The 21878-nt window shown below is 41.6% G+C and overlaps 1 protein-coding gene across 5 annotated transcripts in view; it reads right to left on the bottom strand.

The window, feature by feature from the left end:
• The window catches only part of kifc3 (kinesin family member C3), a 66448-nt gene that overhangs the window by 31833 nt on the left and 12737 nt on the right, over nt 1–21878 (bottom strand). The window lies entirely within an intron of this gene.

Below are 21878 nucleotides of genomic sequence, written 5' to 3'. Positions count from 1 at the left end.
TAACAAGCTAATAAGATTTATATGCAGAATGCAGTCTTTCAGAGATCAAGGAAATAATAAAAAGTTAAATGATTACTGGGCAAGCTAACACAAACAGCTTACACATATGTGAATGCAGTAAATAAATCAAAACAAGCAATTGTGATTTTAAGACATGTATGCTGATATTTTAAATGTATTTCAATGTATTGTACACTTTAACCAAACAAAATTATCAAAAGGCATGGCAGTAGAAGTCAGTAGTTTAAAGCTAAAGGTTTGGGAACAGGATAGTCAGCAAGTCCTATCAGGTGACATTCCTAAGAAAGTACTTATTTTGCAACATTATGAATAGATGTATTCATTGCCCAGACAGAGGATAGATATGAACCTGGACACAGGAACACATGTCTATTCGATCTGGCATTGAGCCGGTGGGAATGTCCATTTTAATCTTGCGGTAACGTCTGCTGTTGCCAAGAGACAGCGAGTTAGATGGTGCCAAAAGGGGAGACTATATCTGGAATCAGTTGGACAAATAAGATATCACCATGCTATTAAGTATCTTGTGTTTGACTGAAGTACTTGATAGAGATTTATACTGACGTATAACTATTAAAAGGAATTCATTTCAAGTTAATGAAGGGTGGAATTATTGATCATAAAAAAGTATAATTGATCTGCATTTGACTGTAATTCAATTCGGAATGTAATTCTGTCGCTTTGTCCTTAGAGCTATTTAACTCTTCATGAGACTCTTGTCAGCTGTACATTTGTATTATATTGCCTTGTGTTTTTATGTTTTATGTTAAATAAATTTATTACATCTTTTGCATAGAGATATTTGCCATGCAAGGTTTGAATTGTCTTAGTTTAAGACACAACTTCCCCACAACAGACGCCTTAGCAAACATTTTCTGAAAATCCACATACTTGATGCCTAATATATTCACTTCATCTGTCCAAATTATTCACTTCTTCAAACAATTCTTAAATCTGTCAAATACAATTTGTTTTAACAAATCCACAAAAGTGGTCCTGATTAAGCCAAACATTGCTTCATGTTCAAGTTCATCTCAAACTGTGGATTCTAACAGTTGACATTTGATGAGCTTGTCTCTAGTTACCCGATTTACCCATAACACTCTTGTTTAAGAAGGAAGGTAACTTGGGTTAATCTCCAGTCACTGCACAATTTCCATGTTTCAGGAGAATTTAAGATTGTGCTCCATGCCTCTCTGATGTCCTGTGACATCTTTCAACTGTCTAATGTGCCACTATCAGGGTTTAGTAACTTTTCCATAAAGCATAGGAGGAGAAGTGGGTCACTTGACCCATTGAGTCTGCTCTGTCATTCAATGAGATCATCACTGATCTGACATGGTAATCCTCAGTTCCACTTTCTTGTCTTATCCCCATAATCCTTGATTCTCTTACTGATTAAAAATTGATCTATCTCCACCTTGAACACACTTTATTGGTTCCCCTATATCTACCCAGTTCATTACCATCTCAAAGAATTCTAATAAATTTGTCAGGCATGATTTCCCCTTCATGAAGTAATGCGGACTCTGTTTGATTAGATTATGTATTCCTAAATGCTTTGCTATTACATCCTTTATAATGGACTTATAACAGTTTATAACAGTTTTCCATTGTTAAGCCAACTGGCCTATAGTTACCTGTTTTTGTCTCCCTGGCCTCTTGAATAAGCACAGTAAGAAGTCTCTCAATACCAGATTAAAGTCCAACAGGTTTATTTGGTAGCACAAGCTTTCAGAGTGTCACTCCTTCAGGTGAGCGAGGAGCTGTGTTCACAAACGGCATATATAGACACAAACTCAATTTACAAGGTAATGGTTGGAATGCGAGTCTTTACAGGTAATCAAGTCTTTAAAAAGGTACACACAAAGTGAGTGGAGAGAGGGTTAAGCACAGGTTAAAGAGGTGTGTATTGTCTCCAGCCAGGATAATTAGTGAAATTTTGCAAGTCATGGGGGTTACAAATAGTTTGACATGAATCCAAGATCCCGGTTGAGGTCATCCTCATATGTGCGAAACTTGGCTATCAGTTTCTGCTCAGCAATTCTGCATTGTCATGTGTCATGAAGGCCGCCTTGGAGAACGTTCACCCGAAAATCAGAGGCTGAATGTCCATGACCGCTGAAGTGTTCCCCGAACCATCTCCACGTCTTGAATAAGGCCACTGGCAATGGCAGTTTTGCAATCCTCTGGGACTTTTCCAAAATTTAAGGACTTTTTGAAAGATTACTACAAGCGTATTTACTATTTCTAGCTACTTCCTTCAACACCCTAGGATGTAACCCATCAGGCCCAGGAAACGTACCTGTCTTTAACTCTAGAACATAAGAAATAGGAGGAGTAGGCCATCTAGCCCCTCGAGCCTGCCCCGCCATTCAATAAGATCATGGCTGATCTGTCGTGGCTCAGTTCCACTTTCCCGCCCTCTCCCCATAACCCTTAATCCCCTTGCCTATCAAAAACCTATCAACCCGCGTCTTAAAAATATTTAGCGAGGCAGCCTCCACCACTTCAACAGGCAGAGAATTCCAGAGATTCACCACCCTTTGAGTGAAGAAGTTCCTCCTCAACTCCGTTCTAAACGCGCCCCCCCCCCCCCTTTATCTTGAGGCTGTGCCCTCTAGTCCTACTGTCCTTTCTGAGCGGGAAGAGCCTCTCCACCTCTATCCTATCCATCCCATTCATCATCTTATATGTCTCAATGAGATCTCCCCTCATTCTTCTAAACTCTAGCGAGTACAAGCCTAGTTTATTCAGCCTCTCCTCGTAGCTCAACCCCCTCAACTCCGGAATCAGCCTAGTAAACCTAGTAAACTCTATTAGTTTCCTGAGTACTTTGCCTCACATAATAGTTATTGTATTTATTTCCTTCTGCCTCACTTTTGCCGCTGGATTGCTTAGTATTTTTGGAATGTAATTAGTGTCTTCCACCGTGAAGACTGCTGTAAAGTATTCATTTAATTCTTCTGCCATTTCCTGGTTTCCCATTATTATTTCCCCAGTATCTCTAGGGGACCATGTTCATTTTGGCCTCTCTTTTTATATATTTAAAGAAGCTTTTACCGTCTGTTTTTATATTACTTGCTTCCATCTTACATTTCACATTTTTTCCCAATATGAAAGCACTAAGTTCATTTTTACAGTTCATATAGTTCCCACTTCCACCATTATTCTGAATATTTAATATCTCTGTTGCGGCTGTTATTTAATCTCAATTCAAACTCTCATTGCTAATTATTCTTTATTGTTTACTTGTTAATATTTGGATTTAGAATCTTTACTATTTGCTTTTATATTAGCTAATTTAAAACTTCCACATTCCCACCATTATTAGTTTTTATTAATCCCAATTTGAGCCCATTCTTCCCTGTTAAATTTCAGTTCAGTTTTCATCTGTTTATCCACAGCTTGATCTATTCTATACTTTGATGCACCTTCCTTTTGATTCATAATATAAGTAATCTCATATTCTGTCCCTTTCATATTTCAGCATTTCACACTGCTGGTTCCTCGATTAGTTTTCTAATCAGTTAATTTGTGCCAGGTACCTTCTTATCCCATTCTGTGGTGCCCATTTTCAGTCCAAAACATCCATCTTTGATTTTTCCTATTTTGATATTGAAATCACAACACTGTAATTGCTATTCACAATTGTTCTCCGACTCCCAGTTATTTGCCCCACGTCAAACAATGTTTTTTTTTGCTGGCATAGAACCAATGATTTAGGAAGCAATTTTGGATTTATTCCAGGAAAGGTTCCCCACTTTCACTACACACATGACCCTTATTCCAACCTATTTTGACCATAATTTAAATTATTGCCCTATTATTCCAACATCTTTCTCTGGCTAGTCTTTTTCTCCAGCTAGTCTTTTTCACCCTAAAGCCCAGCATTTCTCATTTTCACCTGCACTACACTGATTGTCAAGTCAGAAGATGCAGGGATGCCATTGTGAATCACAGTTCTAACTGGCACAGCTCTCAAGCACCTTGAGCAGTGCTTCTTTCTCAGGAGCCCTTGAAGCCTTTGAAACTGCATCTGCTCTTCCTGAAATACCTTTCTCTGGCAGACCCATACTTTGAACACTTCAGTAAAGTGCACTAGGAAACTGGGAATATAAACTTGGAGAAATGGAAAAGCAGAGTGTTTAAATATTCCTCTGGATCTTGCAATAACCTAGCTTACTAACTTTTGAATATTGACCATTACTGATGTGGGGTTGGATTTAACAGCATAGAAGCAATAACAGGCCATTCAGTCCCTTAAGCCGTTAATTGATTCAATAAATCACAGCCGATTGTCATCTTAACACCAGCCCAGTCTCCATTCATTTCATTACTTGGTTCAGCAAAAATCTATTGTTTGCAGATGAAAATTATTGAGCTTGTCTCTACTGCTTTTGGTGGGGCCTGCCAGCGGCATATCTGGTTCAATACGGCTATTTTTACAGCACTATCCTTTGTGTTTCCTAGCTTCTCCCCTGACTGGTCTGCCTCTGATTTTATCATCACATCCCTTTGTCTGGGACTCTTCACACCAGCAGGAAAAACGTCCTCTCCATTTATCCTATCATTTTCTTTCAAAAATCATTGAAATGTCAAACTGCCCTTAACCATTTTACATTCCTGAGATTCCATGTCTAGTTTATGTAACCTCACCTCATAATCAAACCTTCAGAGCCGTGGCAACATTCTAGTGAATCTCTGCTTCACTCCTTTCCAGACCAATATATCCTTTCTAATGTGCAGTCCCTAGAGCTATACATAGAACTCATGTATGGTCCAATGCTTTGTACAGCTGTAGCAAAACTGACTTCCTTTTACATTTTATCCCTCTATTTATAAAAGACTAACATTCCATTAGCCTATTTTGATTATTTTATAAATCTTTTATTCATACTGAGACAGGCAGTTCCTGGATAAGATTGGAGGCGAACAAAAACTTGAGACTCCATTTTGATCCCAATACAAAGTGAATACAGAATGATGGAACGCAGATTCAAATCTGACACCCCACATTAATGATGGCAAAATTTCCCAAGAAGCAAACGGAAACCCAAAGGGATCGTTGCCGAGTCATTCTTTCCAACTGGATTCAGAATGACCCTGGCAGTAACCTAGTAATCAGGTAATCAAACATTCCTTTCTGATCTTAAACAGGTATTTTAAACTGTACCAAGTCCATTTCCCCATCAGCTGCTCACTGACTAATACTGGCCCACAAGCTTCTCTTCCACCTTCTTCCGTCAGGAAAAAGATACAAAAGTCTGAGGACACGTACCAACCAACTCAAGAACAGCTTCTTTCCTGCTGCCATCAGACTTTTGAATGGACCTACCTTGCATTCTAACTATGACTGTAGTACTACATTCTACACTCTCATTTCCTTCTCTATCAATGGTATGCTTTGTCTGTATAGCGCAAGGAATAATACTTTACACTCTATACTAATATGTGACAATTATAAAATCAAATCAATCTTTTACCTTGGTCTTTATAACTCTCATCCTCACATTCAAATCCATGCAAGGTCTCAACTTCCCAACTCTAAGCTTTTCCAGCCCTACAACTCTACATGAACTTAATGCTCTTCCCAGTTAGGCCACACAGTTCTCCCCATTAACTATGCTTTGTGTTCTGGAGTTTCCCAAACCCACCCTTTTGTACCTCTCTTGCTTTCTTTAAATGCTCAGTAAAGCTTGCCTTTTGATTAAGTTTTGGTCCACCTGTTCAGCTCAGGTATAATGTCTCAAAAACAGCAACCTCAGGACAAAGGACGTGCTGGATTTCAGATCTTGCTAGATTGCGGGCCATGGGTGTTCAGGTCAAGCTGGGTTGGGTGGGAGTGGGGTCAAGATTGGGTTGGAGTGCAAGAACAGACAGGCTCACAACCAGCGAACTTGATAGGTGCCACACTATGCCAATGAAACACCTAACCAACTTGTCCAGTAAGTTTTGTTTATTTTACTCAATTAAAATTGTTGCATGGTGCATTTTGATAACACCCGGCTTTCAGACACCAGATTTTGGTCAGCTGGATTTGAGACACTTGTTTACTTGTCAAATTTGTCTGATAATGCCCCTGCAAAGCATCTTGGGAAATTTTACTAAGTTAAATACACTACATAATTACACAGAATGTATGTGATTTTTTATGTTAACAGACTGAGGACAACTAATGGAGGAAGCACTAACTACATCCCAACAAAAAAAAACCTGATATAAATGGATAGGACTTGTTCAGTGATCCTGGAATGAGACAGTTACAGTCACCTTCCCTCAACAGTTCTATTTTGTTTTGACGCTAGTCGCACTGGCAGATGACACTCTGTATTTAAACCTTCTGAATATATCTAAATTTTCCTCTTTTACACAGAATCGGGGTAGCAAACCCCACCAGAATACAAGCACCAATGAGCATTACAACATAGGAAGCAGCCATCAAATCTGTGCTGGGGCTGTCTACCTCAGCCAAGTATCAAAGAACAAAGAAAATTACAGCACAGGAACAGGCCCTTCAGCCCTCCAAGCCTGCACCGACCATGCTGCCTGACTTAACTAAAACCCCCTACATTTCCGGGGACCATATCCCTCTATTCCCATCTCATTCATGTACTTGTCAAGACGCCCCTTAAAAGTCACTATTATATCTGTTTCCAATACCTCCTCCAGCAACGAGTTCCAGGCACCCACCACTCTGTAAAAACTCTGCCTCGTACATCTCTTTCAAAACTTGCCCCTCGCACCTTAAACCTACGCCCCCTAGTAATTTACTCTTCCAGCCTGGAAAAAAGCTTCTGACTATCCACTCTGTCCATGCCTCTCAATCTTGTAGACTTCCATCAGGTCTCCCCTCAACTCCATCGCTCCAGTGAGAACAAACCAAACCAAGTTTCTCCAACTTCTCTTCATCCTAGTAAATCTTTTCTGTCCCCTCTCCAAAGCCTCCACATCCTTCTGATAGTTGGGGACCAGAATTGAACACTATATTTTAAGTGCGCAGCCTCACTATGGTTCTATAAAGCGTCAATATAACTTGCCAATTTTTAAACTCAATACCTCGGCTGATGGAGGCAAGCATACCAAATGTCTTCTCGACTACCTTCTCCACCTGCATCGCCACTTTCAGTGACCTGTGTACTTGTACACCAGATCCCTTTGCCTATCAATGCTTGTAAGGATTCTGCCATTTACTGTGTATTTCCTACCTGTATTAGACGTTCCAAAATGCATTACTTCACATTTGTCATTTATCATGTGAGCATTTTGGAACGTTATTGAACAATAAGAGCAATGTGTTATATCACAACCAGGTCTAGTCTCACCCAGACCCTTTCCGTACATACTTATTTCCCATTACAGATCACTGCATTGGGGTGGAAAAGTGGGGCGGCGGCGGCGGTGGGGGGGGGGGGGCGGGGGGGGGGAGGTGATGGAGTTGTGGCAGGGGTGACATTGAAATTTGCGTTTTTCTTTTCTGCTTTTTATGCAAATAGCATATTACATTTTTTAGGGCTTTTTTTTAAAAAAAAAGGGTGACGTGGTGGCACAGTAGTTTACACAGTTGCCTCACAGCGCCAGGGACCCGGGCTCAATTCCAGCCTCGGGTGACTGTCTGCAGTTTGCATGTTCTCCCCATGTGAGTTTCCTCTGGGTGCTCCAGTTTCCTTCCACAGTCCAGGTGTACAGGTTAGGTGGATTGGCCATGGTAAATTGTACCTTAATGTCAGAGGGATTAGCTGGATAAGTACTTGGGGTTACAGGGATAGGGTATAGGTGGAATTGTCGTCAGTGCAGGTTCAATGGGCCAAATGATTAAAATATACCTATGATTAAAATACATTCTATATGATTAAAATATACCTCCCATAGAACACTACAGCACAGAAACAAGCCTTTTGGCCCTTGGCTGTGCTGAACCATTTTTCTGCCTAGTCCCACTGACCTGTGCCTGGACCATATCCCTCCACACCCCTCTCATCCATGTACCTGTCCAAGTTTTTCTTAAATGTTAAAAGCAAGCACACATTTACCACTTCATCTGGCAGCTCATTCCACATTCCCACCGCTGTGAAGAACCCCTCCCCCCCAATATTCCCTTTAAACATTCCCTCCTTCACCCTTAACCCAGGTCCTCTAGTATTTTTCTCCCCTAGCCTCAGTGGAAAAAGCCTGCTTGCATTCACTCTATACCCGTTGTAATTTTATGCACCTCTATCAATTCACCCCTCATTCTCCTACGCTCCAGGGAATAAAGTCCTAACCTATTCAACCTTTCTCTGTGACTCAGTTTCTCGAGTCCCAGCAACATCCTTGTAAACCTTCTCTGCACTCTTTCAATCTTATTAATATCCTTCCTGTAATTAGGTGACCAAAACTGCACAGAATATTCTAAATTCAGCCTTACCAATGTCTTATACAACCTCACCATAACATTCCAACTCTTATACTCAATACTTTGATTTATAAAGGCCAATGTTCCAAAAGCACTCTTTACAACCCTATCTACCTGTGACACCAGTTTTAGGAATTATGTATCTGTATTCCCAGATCTCTCTGTTCTACGACACTCTTCAGTGTCCTACCACTTACCTTGTGTGTTCTACCTTGGTTTGTCCTTCCAAAGTGCAATACCTCACACTTGTCTCATTAAACTACATCTGCCATTTTTCAGCCCATTTTTCTAGTTGGTCAAATCCCTCTGCAAGCTTTGAAAGCCTTCCTCACTGTCCACTACACCTCCAATCTTTGTATCATCAGCAAATCTGCTGATCCAATTTACCACATTACCATCCAGATCATTGATATAGATGACAAACAACAATGGACCCAGCACTGATCCCTGTGGCACACCATAGTCACAGGCCTCCACTCAGAGAAGCAATCCTCCACTACCACTCGCTGGCTTCTTCCATTGAGCCAATGTCTGATCCAATTTACTACCTCTCCATGTATACCTAGCGACTGAACCTTCCTAACTAACCTCCCATGCGGGACCTTGTCAAAGGCCTTACTGAAATCCATGTAGACAACATCCACTGCCTTTCCTTCATCCACTTTCCTGGTAACCTGCTCGAAAAACTCTAATAGATTGGTTAAACATGACCTACCTCACACAAAGCCATGTTGATTCTCCCTAATAAGTCCCTATCTATCCAAGTATTGTAGATCCTATCTCTTAGTACTCCTTCCAATAATTTACCCACTCCTGACGTCAAATTTATTGGCCTATAATTTCCCGGATTATTTTTTCAGCCTCTTTTTAAGCAACGGAAAACACGAGCTATCCTCCAATCATCTGGCACCTCACCCGTGGATACCAACATTTTAAATATATCTGTCAGGGCTCCTGCAATTTCAACACTAGTCTCCTTCAAGGTCCGAGAGAATACCCTGTCCGGTCCTGGGGATTTATCTACTCTGATTTGCCTCAAGACAGCAAGCACCGCCTCCCCTTTAATCTGTATAGGTTCCATGACCTCCCTACTTGTTTGCCTTATTTCCATAGACTCCATGCCAGTTTTCTTAGTAAATATGGATGCAAAAAACCCATTTAATATCTCCCCCATTTTAATAAAGACAAAATAAAGAAATATTACCACACAAACATAGAAAATAGGTACAGGAGTAGGCCATTCGTCCCTTTAGGCCAGCACCACCATTCAATATGATTCATGGCTGATCATGCAATTTCAGTACCTCACTCCTGCTTTCTCTCCATACCCCTTGATCCCTTTCGCTCCAAGGGCCACGTCCAGCTTCCTCTTGACCATATCTAACAACCTGGCCCCAACAGCTTTCTGTGGTAGAGAATTCCACAGGTTCCCAACTGAGTGAAGAAGTTCTTCCTCATCTCAGTCCTAAGTGGCTTACCTCTTATTCTTTAGATTGTGACCCCCAGTCTGGACTACCCCAACATCAGGAACATTCTTCCCATATCCAACTTATCCAGTCCAATTAGGATTTTATGTTTCTATGAGATCCTGTCTCATTCTTTTAAATTCCAATGAGTATAAGCCCATTCAATGCAGTCTTTCACCACGTGTCAGTCCTACCATTCCAGGAATCAGTCTGGTGAACCTTCACAGGACTCCCTCAATAGCAAGAATGTCCTTTCTCAGGCTAGAAGATCAAAACTACACACAATACTCAAGGTGTGGTCTCACTAAGTGCCTGTATAACTGTAGCAAGTAAAACTGTAATTTTTCTGATGCTAACTTCCACCCCCCCCCCCCCGGACATATCAAAGAGTTGGATTTATTGAAATAAAATGGGAAGGTGATACATTTGCAGGAGCAAGGTGACGAGACTTGGAATTGCGATTGATACTGGATAGCAGTGAAGTAAATTTCTCAAATGACTATTCACGGAGACCACCATCCTTCCTAGAGAATCCCTCATCATCACATATTGTTTCAAATTCACCACCCAGGTCCCTGGAGAAACAACATTCAGAGAATGCTTCAGACAAACAATGAAATCACAATACCGCAAGCACACAAACAGACATACACACCCAAAAAGAGCTGACAAGACGTTCAATAAGAACATGAAGCAATAAGGATTAATCAAAACAAGGTTTCTTTTTACAGACCACATGACAAGTTGCACAGTCACTATTTGCTGCTATCATAATCCTGCCTCAAATCAGCACTGCAGTTACAATAAGCAAACTCAGACACACTCAAATTTGCTCCCATATTTAACAATATATTAAATATGTAAAACATTAGCTGGCAATTGCAAAGCACTTCAGTCTCAGCTGCAGCAGACTTGGTGCATCAGACGCAGACACTAAGAAGACAGCAGCGTATCACTGCACCACAAACTATTCCAGCTTGCTCAATGAACCAAAAGCATACTCCATTTGTACAACCCAGGGTTTAGATCCAAAACCACACCCAACTTGGGCATATCAAGTCACATTCAAATTTCCTGCCACAGTTAAAACCTGTACCTAGAATCAGGGCTTTGAACTCTCTACATATATTCCCTTCATTAAAAATGAAATGTAAAGTTTCAATTCATTTAACCATCAGATAGAACATATTTAACATCATGTTTAAAATCATGCAATTGGGGAAGCTTTCCAATTTTTAATATGCGTCTACATAAGCCATAAAACAAAGAAACAAAGGATTCTTGAGGGTCAACCCTAAAAACAATAAATTGTAATAAAACATTACTTTTTGCTACACGTGAATATATGATTGTAATTGGAAGAGATTCAATGAACAAGCCCAGTAAACCTGTTTAAGAAATTCTTCTGCAGCTGGGGGTCAGGGCCAGTTTTAGAGGTGACAATATGTTTGGATGGAGAGGGATCAACAGACAATTGCACAAGATGGAGGTCAAGAGTCAGGGTTTGAGCGTCAGGACTGAGCCAGTCCCCCCATAAACCATCAGGCTAGGTCTTGAGCAGGCCCCATCAAAAGAAACTAATTAGAATCCCTGTACTGGAAGTTGGTACTTGTATCAATACAAAGAGAAAAGTCTGTCCCATAGTCATCCTCAATATTTTACCAACACCTTTTAATTTTCTTTTATCCCTATTCCCTCCTCCATTTTTGTTTTGATCTCCTTCTCACCACTTTGAACTAGCATTTCTCTCTCTTTCATGGTAGCTATAATTTTTCTTTACCTTCCACTTTGTTTTCCTTATATGCCCCTCTTTTTTTCTCTGCATCAATTCTCTCAATATCCCTTCTTTTACATGTTTCCACTATTGTTTCAGCCTCTATCCTTTGGCTAATTTGGGGAAGTGGGAGCTGTATGGCTGCAATGGTTTTCACCTGAACCATGCTGGAACCAATGTTCTGACCAATTGTACAATGATGGCAGTTGAGAGAGCTTTAACAAAATAGGGGAGTGAGGGATCAAGCGAGGAGCGATGCAATAAATTAAAGGGAGGAGACAAGGCAAGAAAGCAATAATGGTGATAATAATCAGAATGTGGCAGAAGGGATGGAGTGCTCTCACTTAAGCGCAAGGCCAAAGGTTGCACAAATAATAAAAAGACAGAACTAAAAGCTCTGCATCTGAATGTGCACGGCACTTAGAACAAAACTGACGAATTGTCAGCCCAAATAGAAATAAGTATGCATGACCGGATTGCCATCAGAGACATGGCTACAAAGTGACCAAGGTTGGGACCTGAGCATTCAATGGGTATTTGGCATTTAAGGAGGACAAGAACTAGGAAAAAAGTGGTGGGGTAGCTTTTTTGTAGACAAGACATTACTTCAGTTCTAAAGATTAGGATGCAGAATCGTTTGGGTAGAGATCAGAAATAACAAAAGAAAGAAATCATTTATGGGCATAGTTTATAGATCCCCTAACAGCAACCACATTGTAAGATGGGGTTTAAAAGAAGAAATAACAGGCACTTGTGAGAAAGGTACAGTAATAATCATGGGTGATGTTAATCTACCCATAGATTGGACAAATCAGATTGGCAAAGGTAGCTGATAGCCTGGAAGACAGTCAGAGTGTTTTTGGGACATTTTCCGAGAGCAGCACATTCTAGGGTCAACCAGAGAGCTGGTAATGAGCAATGAGACAGGAATAATTAATGACCTCATGGTAAAACAGCCCCTATGTAACAGTGACTAAGAGCATTATTGAATTTTGCACTCAATTTGGAGAGAGAGGATCTAAGACCAGTGCTGTAAAATTAAATAAAGGGAATTATATCAGTATGAGGACAGAGTGGCTAAAGGGAAATGCAAATTTAGTTAATGGGCAGGTCACTAGAGATACACTGGCATACTTTTGAGATATTTAATAACTTTCAGTAACTATCCCAGTGAGAAAGACGAATGTGAGAAAAAGGATGCATCATATGTGGCCAAATAAGTTAAAGATAGTATCGAATTGAAAGACAAAGTATACAATTCCGCTAAGAATAGTGGTAGATCCGAAGATTGGACAGAATATAAAGGAATAAGAGAAATTAGCTAGAAATACAAAAAGAATTAGAAAGAAGGCCTACCAGTCATTACCATTTTCTTTTTTAAATAAAGTGAACACTTGTCTTCAAGAGGGAATCTGGGAAACTAATCATGGAAAATAAGAAAATGGCTAATGAACTGAACAAGAAAACAAAGAAAAATATGGCCCTTCAGCCCTCCAAGCCTGTGCCAATCACGATGTCCAATCTAAACTAAAAAACCCTCCTGCTTTTACTCGGCCGTATCCCTCTAATCTCTCCCTATTCATGTACCCATCCAGATGCCTCTTAAAATGTTGCTATTGTGTCTACTTCCACCACCTTCACTGGGAGCACATCCCAGACTCCCACTATTCTCCGTGTAAAGAACTTCCTGCACATTTTCCTTAAACTTTCCCCGTCTCACCTTGAACCTGTGCCCTCTTGTAATTGACACTTCCACCCTGGGAAAAGGCCTCTGACTATCCACTCTGTCTATGCTTCAATTTTGTAGATCTCCATTAGGTCTCCCCTCAGCCATCTTCTTTCCATTGAAAACAATCCTAGCTTATTCAACCCCTCCTCATAGCCAACAAATATTTTACATTTTTCTTCATTATAAAAAACACACAAATAGCATTCCAACAATAATAGTAAATCAAGAGATGGAAGTGGGGGAGGAACTTAAAACAACTACAATGACCAGAGAAGGGCTACTGTGAAAATTATTAGAACTGAAGGCAGCAGACAAGTCTCCAGGTCCTGACAGACTTTATCCTATGACCTTAAAATAAGTGACTGCTAAGATTGTAAATGCATTGGTTTAATTTTCCAAAACTCCCTAGTTTCTGGAAAAGCCTAAACAGATTGGAAAATAGTGAACATAATTACTCTTTCAAGAAAGGAGGGGGACAAATAGGAAATTATAGGCCAGTTAGCCCAATGCCTGTCATAGGGAAATGCTAGAATCAGTCATTAAGGAGGTTACAGTTTAATGCAATTAGGAGAGTCAACATGTTTTTGTGAAAGGGAAATCATGTTTGACTAATCCATTAGAGTTCTTTGAGAAAGTATTACGCAGTATTGATAAAAGAGCACTTACAAGATGTGGTGTAATTGGATCAGCAAAGGACTATTTAATAAGTTTCCACATCAAAGGTTTTAAACAAGATAAGAACTCAGTATCGGGATAATGGATTGGTTAGCTAATAAAAAACAGTAGGGATAAATGGATCACTTTCAGGTCAGCAACATGTAACTAATGGAGCCCAAATATTTACAACTTACATCGATTACTTGGATGAAAAGACCAAATGCATGGTTGCTAAATTTGCCATATTTCTTAAGGTTGGACGTGCATCAATTGCAGTTTGGAAGAATGGTTGCTGATCTTATTGAAACATAAGATCCTGAGGAGAGTTAACAGGGTGGATGCTGAGAGAATGTTTCCCTTGGGTCACTGTTTAAAAATAAGGGGCCCATTTAAGACAGAGACAAGGAGAAATTGTACATCTCAGGTATCAGCCTGCAGAATTGTCTCCCAGAGAGCAGTGGAGGCTGGATCACTGGATATTTTTATCGAATGGCAGAGCAGGTTAAAGGGGCCAAATGGCCTACTCCTATTTTGTATGTTCAGATGTACATAATTGTCTCTATCGCCTCCATTACTTTTGTTTATCTATCCTGATGCCTTTCACTTTTGTTTCTGCTTTTCTCTCACTGATTCCATTCACTTCTGCTTTTCTATCCCGTCCTTCACTTATTTGTCCTGTTCCCTCCTCCATTCTTTGTTTGTACATGTGCTTCTTTATATTTGCACCACTGCTCTTGCATTGTTTTACCTACCCCTTTCCCCCACCTTCACTTCTTCTCCTGCCCACCTTAGCTCAATTCCCTCTTTAGTCTCACCTTCATGCCTATTTTCACTTTCCCTATCTACTTAATTTTTCTTCATCTCCCTCTTGTTTCATCGTTTTGCTCTCACTTTTTGTCCAGATTCCCGGTTTCAGAAAAAAGTAACACGGAGATGATTTGGAAGTAGCTTCTTCAACCAGTCTATTCAAAGGAACAGATTTGGACATAAACAGCAACAATTTGACTAAAAAGAACAAGCAAACATTTCAGATATTTTTCAATGTGGTTACAGATACAGCAGACACAGCCACAGCCTTCAAAAAATAAAATCACAGGCATTTCTACCAGAGAATCTAAGAAGTCTAACAAAACCACATAGGTCAGAGTTTGATGCTTTGATTTGCAGATTCCTATCCATATGGTCCAAAAATGGTATTGGAACTACCCACCGTGCCCCCACCTCCCCCCTCCCGCCAATGGTACCCAAGGAGTGAAGGGGAGAGGGGGCAATGGTTATGACATTGCATTGTTGAATGGAGAGGAGGGTGTAATTTGACTGTTGGGAGGCAAAGGACAAATGAACTCTGCTTTTTAATCAGGGCAGGAAGACAGAACAAACACACTTAGGCTTAAAATGGGTCTGGTTTATTGTGAGGACACATGAGGCCTGGGCCCTGTAATGGCACCCAGTGCCATCAAAGCATCCGGAACCTTCTGTAGAAGAATGGTACTTATCAAGCATTAATTGCTAACTTTAGGTAGAGTGCAAAGTTATCTCTGTGCTTAAGTCTAAACTGGTTCATGAGAAAGCTGTTGAATCAGAGCTAGGGGAAGCCAGCACGTTACACAGAGCCATTGCAGGAAATTGACACACCAAAGATCAAAACAAGATGGCCTTATACAAAACATACTGTGCATGTAGTTTCTAAACTGAAGGTAAGAATTAGTGCCAGAATACCTGGCCTTCATCAGCTTCCAGCACACTGGTGTGGTGAAATGGGGCAGATTTCAATAGCTGAAGAGGTCAATATGACATCTGAGCCAGCCACTGTATGATGGAATGCACTGATGGAACATCACAGAGCCCCTTGCATGACAGGTATCTTGTGGCACAGAGCAGACACCAGCAAAAATGGAACCTGTTTGTCACAATCTACCTTTGGAACCTCAGCTCAGAGGCAATCAACTAATTCATCAAACTTTTTCACACTTTACCAATCAGTGGTCTGGTTACCCTTGGTTACCATGATGCTAAGCTGCATGCAAGAGCCTTGTACGTACCCATCGGAAAATGAACACAAGCAAAACTTTCAACAGTGTCTCACATAGTGGACTACTATGTAAAATGAAAGCACATAGAATTGCAGGTAATATCTTGAGATGGATAGAAAACTGGTCAGCAGATAGGAAACAAAGAGTTAGCATAAATGGGTCTTTTTCTGATTGGCAGTCAGTAACTAAGGGGTCCCACAGGAGTGCAAAAGTTCATATTATGTATTAATGATATGGAAGCAGGAACTAAATGTGTTATCTCCAAGTTTGCAGATGATACAAAATTGTGTGGGAGGGTGAGCTGCGAGGAGGATGCAGAAATATTTCAGCATGATTTGGATAGGCTGAGTGTTTGGATATGTGCATGGCAGATGCATTATAATGTGGATAAATGTGAGGATAGCCACTTCGATAGCAGTAATAGGAAGACAGATTATTATCTGAATAGGTATAAATTGAGAGATGAGGATACTCTGAGACCTTGGTGTCCTTGTGCATCAGTTGCTGAAAGTAAGTGTGCAGGTACAGCAGGCAGTAAAGGTGGCAAATGCCTTCATAGCAAAGAATTTGCAATTGTATAGGGCATTGGCGAAGCCACACCTGGAGTAGTGCAAATAGTTAAGGTGTCCTTAAGCAAAGGTTTACCAGGCTGATTTTTGGGATGGCAAGTCTGTCATATGAGGAGAGACTAAGTCAGTTAAGACTATATTTATTGGAGTTTAGAAGAATGGGGGGGGGGTGGAATGTCATGGAAACTTATAAAATTCTAAGAGTTAGACAGGGTAGATTCAGAAAGAATGTTCCCAATGGTGGGAGAGTCCAGAACTGGGGGACACAGTTTGAGGATAAGGGGTAAAGAGAAATTTCTTCACCAAGAGGGTGGTGAATGTGTGGAATTCACTAACAGAAAATAAGAAATAGGAGCAGGAGTAGGCCATCTAGCCCTTCGAGCCTGCCCCGCCATTCAATAAGATCATGACTGATCTGAAAATAGTTTAAGCCAAAATGTTGTCTGATTTCAAGAAGAAATTAGATATTGCTCTTGGGGTTAATATTATCTATTACCTAAATGGAAAGCAGATTCAAAATGCATCCAGGCAGAGGGATCTGGGCATCTATGGTCATGTATCGCAGATGCATGTAATAAAAAGGCAAATGGGATGTTGGCATTTATTCCTAAAGGACTGGAGTATAAAAGCAGAGAAGTGTTTTTGCAATAATATAGGGTGTTGGTGAGACTACATCTGGGATAGTGTGTCCAGTTTTGGTCCCTTTATTTGAGGAACGATATGGTGGCATTGGAGACAGTTCACAGGAGGTTCACTCGATTGATTCCAGGGATGAAAGGGTTGACACATGGAGGAGAGATTAAACAGTTTGGGCTTGTATTCATTGGAGTTTAGAAGGACAAGGGGGGGGGGGTGCAATCTAGAACAAGAGCTTACAGTTATAATTTGCAAGGCAGTGGATTTAAAACTTAGATGAGGAATTATTTCTGGCAGAGGGTGGTGAATTTATGTTTCTTGCTGCCTTATAGCATGGTGAAGCATGAATTGTTCAATGGTTTCAAGAGGGAGATAGACATATTTCTAATAAAAAAAGGGAAAGAGGGATGTGGGGCACAGATGGGGAGGTGGATTTGAGACCAAGGAGAGATCAGCCATGATCTGATTGAATGGCGGAGCAGGCCTGAAGGGCTGAATTTGCCTCCTTCTGCTCCTAATTCCAATGCTCCCTATGTTCCTAAAGGGATCAAGAGATATGGCAGGGGAGGTTCAGGATATTGAATTTGACGATCAACCATGATCAAAATGAATGGTGGAGCAGGCTTGAAGGGCTAATTGACCTACTCCTGCTTCTAGTTTTTATGTTTTTATGTAAAATATTTCAGGCAAAGGCAAACAGGTTGGGGGGCTAGGGAGTGCAAAAGTTCACTTTCGCTAAAACACTCGACTAAACATAGATCTTTGTGGCTGCCAGTCACTGCCAACACTAGCCAATGTGCGCAACTCCAACTCCTGTTTCTGATGGACAACAGGTCAATGAATAAGAACCACCCACCCCTCCAACTATCGTGCTCCAATTTTTGAGGCAGCAGAATTCATGGGTGCTTTGTGTCACTCTGTTCACCTTTACAATGTGGAGTGGATCACCTTGGCAATGGGAGTCCTTTCTATCCAGTTTACCCACTTTGGTTCAGAAGGAGTAGAGAGGAGGCCCTTGTGTTCATCAACTTCTTTCATTCACAGGTCTTCATAACTCTCTGGAACCCAGACTCTCAGTTCAACTGAAGCTCTGGTCCTTGAACATTGATGACGTACAATAATCGCCAAAGACCTCATGCTGAGCAATCAGCTGAGCCAATCCGTGGGATGTTAATTATGAGTTACCTCCAACCGTGTCAAGCTTTTCTGTAGCTAGTTCCAGTTGTGATCTATCTCCTACCTCCGCCGAGCCCAGTCAAACCCACAAGCTCCTTGCCCTTTTCTAAGACCAGGGCTCTTCAGTCCAGCATAATGAGGTTTGACATTAGACACCAACTGACCTGTGGGTAAGTATGGGTACTCTCCTTCCACAGCTTTATCCCATCACTGGCTCTACTCACCTCCACTTCCTCACAAGGAAAAACCTTGCATGAATATTCACTGATCCCTAAATGTCATCAATTCAATCCAGGCTTACTGTTGCCTTCCCTAATTCCACACTCTACCAGCACCAAACCCCTGCCCTGGCAGGAGGGAGTAGTACATGCCCAGATAGGTTTCAGCCCTGCAAAGGGAACATTCATGTTTATGACCTGAGAGATTAAGGAAAAACACCTGGGAAGAAAGGAGAAAGATAGATAAGGGGACTTATTATAGGATTAAGATTAGTCACACCATGTACCCTTCTTGAATCACAGAAGGCCAAGAGGAGCCTGATGCCTGCCACCACACTTTAATCCCACATTGTGGTTCTGTAAAACTGCCTGGCACAGCACAAGGGCCAGAATCATTCTCACCAACACAAATGAAGTAGGTTTGGTTTTCCCAAACTCAACATATCAAATAATAAAGCAACTCCACCTGTAGCTGGAGTTATGCCAGGTAATCTGATGTCCCTTCCAGTCTCTCCATATGATTCAATTGCCCAAGTAACCAGATGGCTCTGGACCCTCTCCTAGAATGATACAAAATAGGGTCATTTGGTGATCATGCATCTGGCTGTGGAATTTTTGCATTCCAGATCACAACAAATTGCTGCACAACATAAATATTTTGAATGTTCCCTCCGGCTTCTTTGTCTACCATTTTTCAAATCTTCATCCTTTGGTAGCCGATCTTTCTCTGACTAGAAACACTGCTCTTTTCTCCACCAAAACAAATCATGATTTTGAACACCTCTATTAAATCTCAACTTTAACGTTCTCTGATCTAAGGAGAACAATCCTCGTTTCTCCACATAACTATTCCATTGAACCTCTTCTGTGTCCTCTCCAAAGCCCATGTCCAGAATTGGACAAGATACTCCAATCCAAGGTCCAACAGTGCATTATAAAAGGTTCCTGGTCTTGTTTTTGGCTTTATTAATAGAAGTATTTAGTTAAAGGGCTCATTTTTTTTTAAAAAAGCAGCCTTCTCAACTGGCACTGCCAATGATTTATGTACCTGTACCCTGCACATCCTTTAAGATTGTTTATATTGCCCCTTAATTTCTTTCCAAAATGTACCATTTCACACTTGTCTGCATTCAACTTTTATCTGCTTAAATGTTTGTCCATTTTATCTATGTCCTCTTGATTGTAAACAATCAGGTATTCAAAATTTTACACTGTATCGTTATTATAGATAGGAAACATTACTATTTACTTCCCTCCTGTCCAAAACACAACAGTTCATCACTACTCTCTACTTCTTGTTAACCAATTTCATATTCACACTGTCAATGTCACTGTAATTCAATGGGCTTTAATTTTGCTAACAAGACAGTCAAACTTTCATAAAAAAGTTCATATCCACATCATCAACAACACTATCCTCATTAATCCTCTCCATTACTTCAACAAAGAACTCCTTAGTCAAACATGATTTGCCTTTAACAAATCCACGTTGATTGGATAATGGACTAAATGACAATCGCACAGACAACTTAATGGCCTCTTACTAACCCAGACTGCCACTCTGAGGTGAGGTAGGTGGCAATGACATGCCTTACCCCAGTGCAACTCTTAATCTGGCCATCAACTTCTCCAGCACTGACACAAAGCTGATCTTCCTGTTAACCACCTCCTCGACATGCAGCACCATCTACAAAGGTTAGTGGCCATTAAGTACATCTGATCTCATCCAACAAGGTTATGAGATTTAAAATATTCAGCAATCTACTCAGTGACATAATTCACGTCAAGTGAATCACTGTGTTACTGGGATGAGATAGAGTAAGGGGCAGTCCCCCCACCCCGCCACTACTCTTCCAGTTCAAGAAGTGCAAAAGGGATGGCAATTTTCCAAACTCAAGTTCAGACCATCGGAAAGGATGGCTGTGACTCTCCCCCAAAATTTCTAAGTACCCAACGTGCAGGAAAACAGGAGTAAATCTCACCAGTTTTTTTTAAGCATACTTACCACAGCAAATCTCCGACACTACGATAGAGAGTGCCTCAGCAGGATTCTCTCTGGAAAGTGGGAGGTGGGACCTATTCCTGCTGGACAGCCAGCAGCACAGTGCTGAGTCAGCCACTGTGCATGAGCCAGTCTGTTAAAGTGGAGAGCAGTGAACAGGGGTCATGCGCAGTGACCCCCATTGTAGCTCTCCAATCGCTGGCCAGCCCCACAACCCCTCTGATCACCGGCCTTCATCATCACCCCACCCCCTAGGGTGATACCGGAGATGAGGGGGTTGGACTATGAAGAGAGACTAAAAAGACTGGGTCTGTACTCGTTGGAGTTTAGAAGGATGAGGGGGGATCTTATAGAGACGTACAAGATAATGAAGGGGATGGATAGGGTAGAGGTAGAGAGATTCTTCCTGCTTAGAAAGGACAGCAGGACTAGAGGGCACAGCCTCAAGATAAGGGGAGGGGGGGGGGGGCGCAGTTCAGATCAGAGTTGAGGAGGAACTTCTTCACTCAAAGGGTGGTGAATCTCTGGAATTCTCTGCCCGTTGAAGTGGTGGAGGCTGCCTCACTAAATATATTTAAGTCAAGGGTAGATAGGTTTTTGACAGACAGGGGAATTAAGGGTTATGGGGACAAAGCGGGAAAGTGGAACTGAGCCACTTCAGATCAGCCATGATCTTATTGAATGGCGGGGCAGGCTCGAAGGGCTAGATGGCCTACTCCTGCTCCTATTTCTTATGTTCTTCCGTTACTGTCCTCCTGGACCTCTCTGGACAAGCCCACATACCCATCCCCTTCCCCTCAGCCAGCCCTGATCTCCCTGAACCCCTCCCTCCCATTCCTGATGGCCAGCTCCACTGTGTGCCCCTTGCCCCCAACCATCCCTGACCACCCACCACCCCCCCCCATGGCCAGTCCTGGCCATCCTCCCTCCCCCACTGATCATTTTGCAGAGTGGCAGTGGGTCCCCTCCCCCACAGGCCTGGCTGACTCTTGCTCTGCCCCCTTGGCACTGCCCAGTGCCTGGACAGTGCCAAGATGCCAGACTGGCATTCCCTAAGGGGCATCCCCTCTTACCCCTGACCTCCCACGGGGTCCTCAATGGTCCCAGTTCCCTCCAGTGAGGTCAGGATGCCTGTTCCTCGTTAGTAGGGAGCAGTTATTATCGCAGCTGAAGGGAACCACTCCCTGCAGCCTGTGTGTGTG

This window comes from Carcharhinus amblyrhynchos, chromosome 4 (genome assembly GCF_965287045.1).
Source record: "Carcharhinus amblyrhynchos chromosome 4, sCarAmb.v2.hapA, whole genome shotgun sequence".
NCBI lineage: Eukaryota > Metazoa > Chordata > Chondrichthyes > Carcharhiniformes > Carcharhinidae > Carcharhinus > Carcharhinus amblyrhynchos.
The sequence above is the reverse complement of the archived record's forward strand: the minus strand, read 5'-3'. Positions and strand labels throughout refer to the sequence as shown.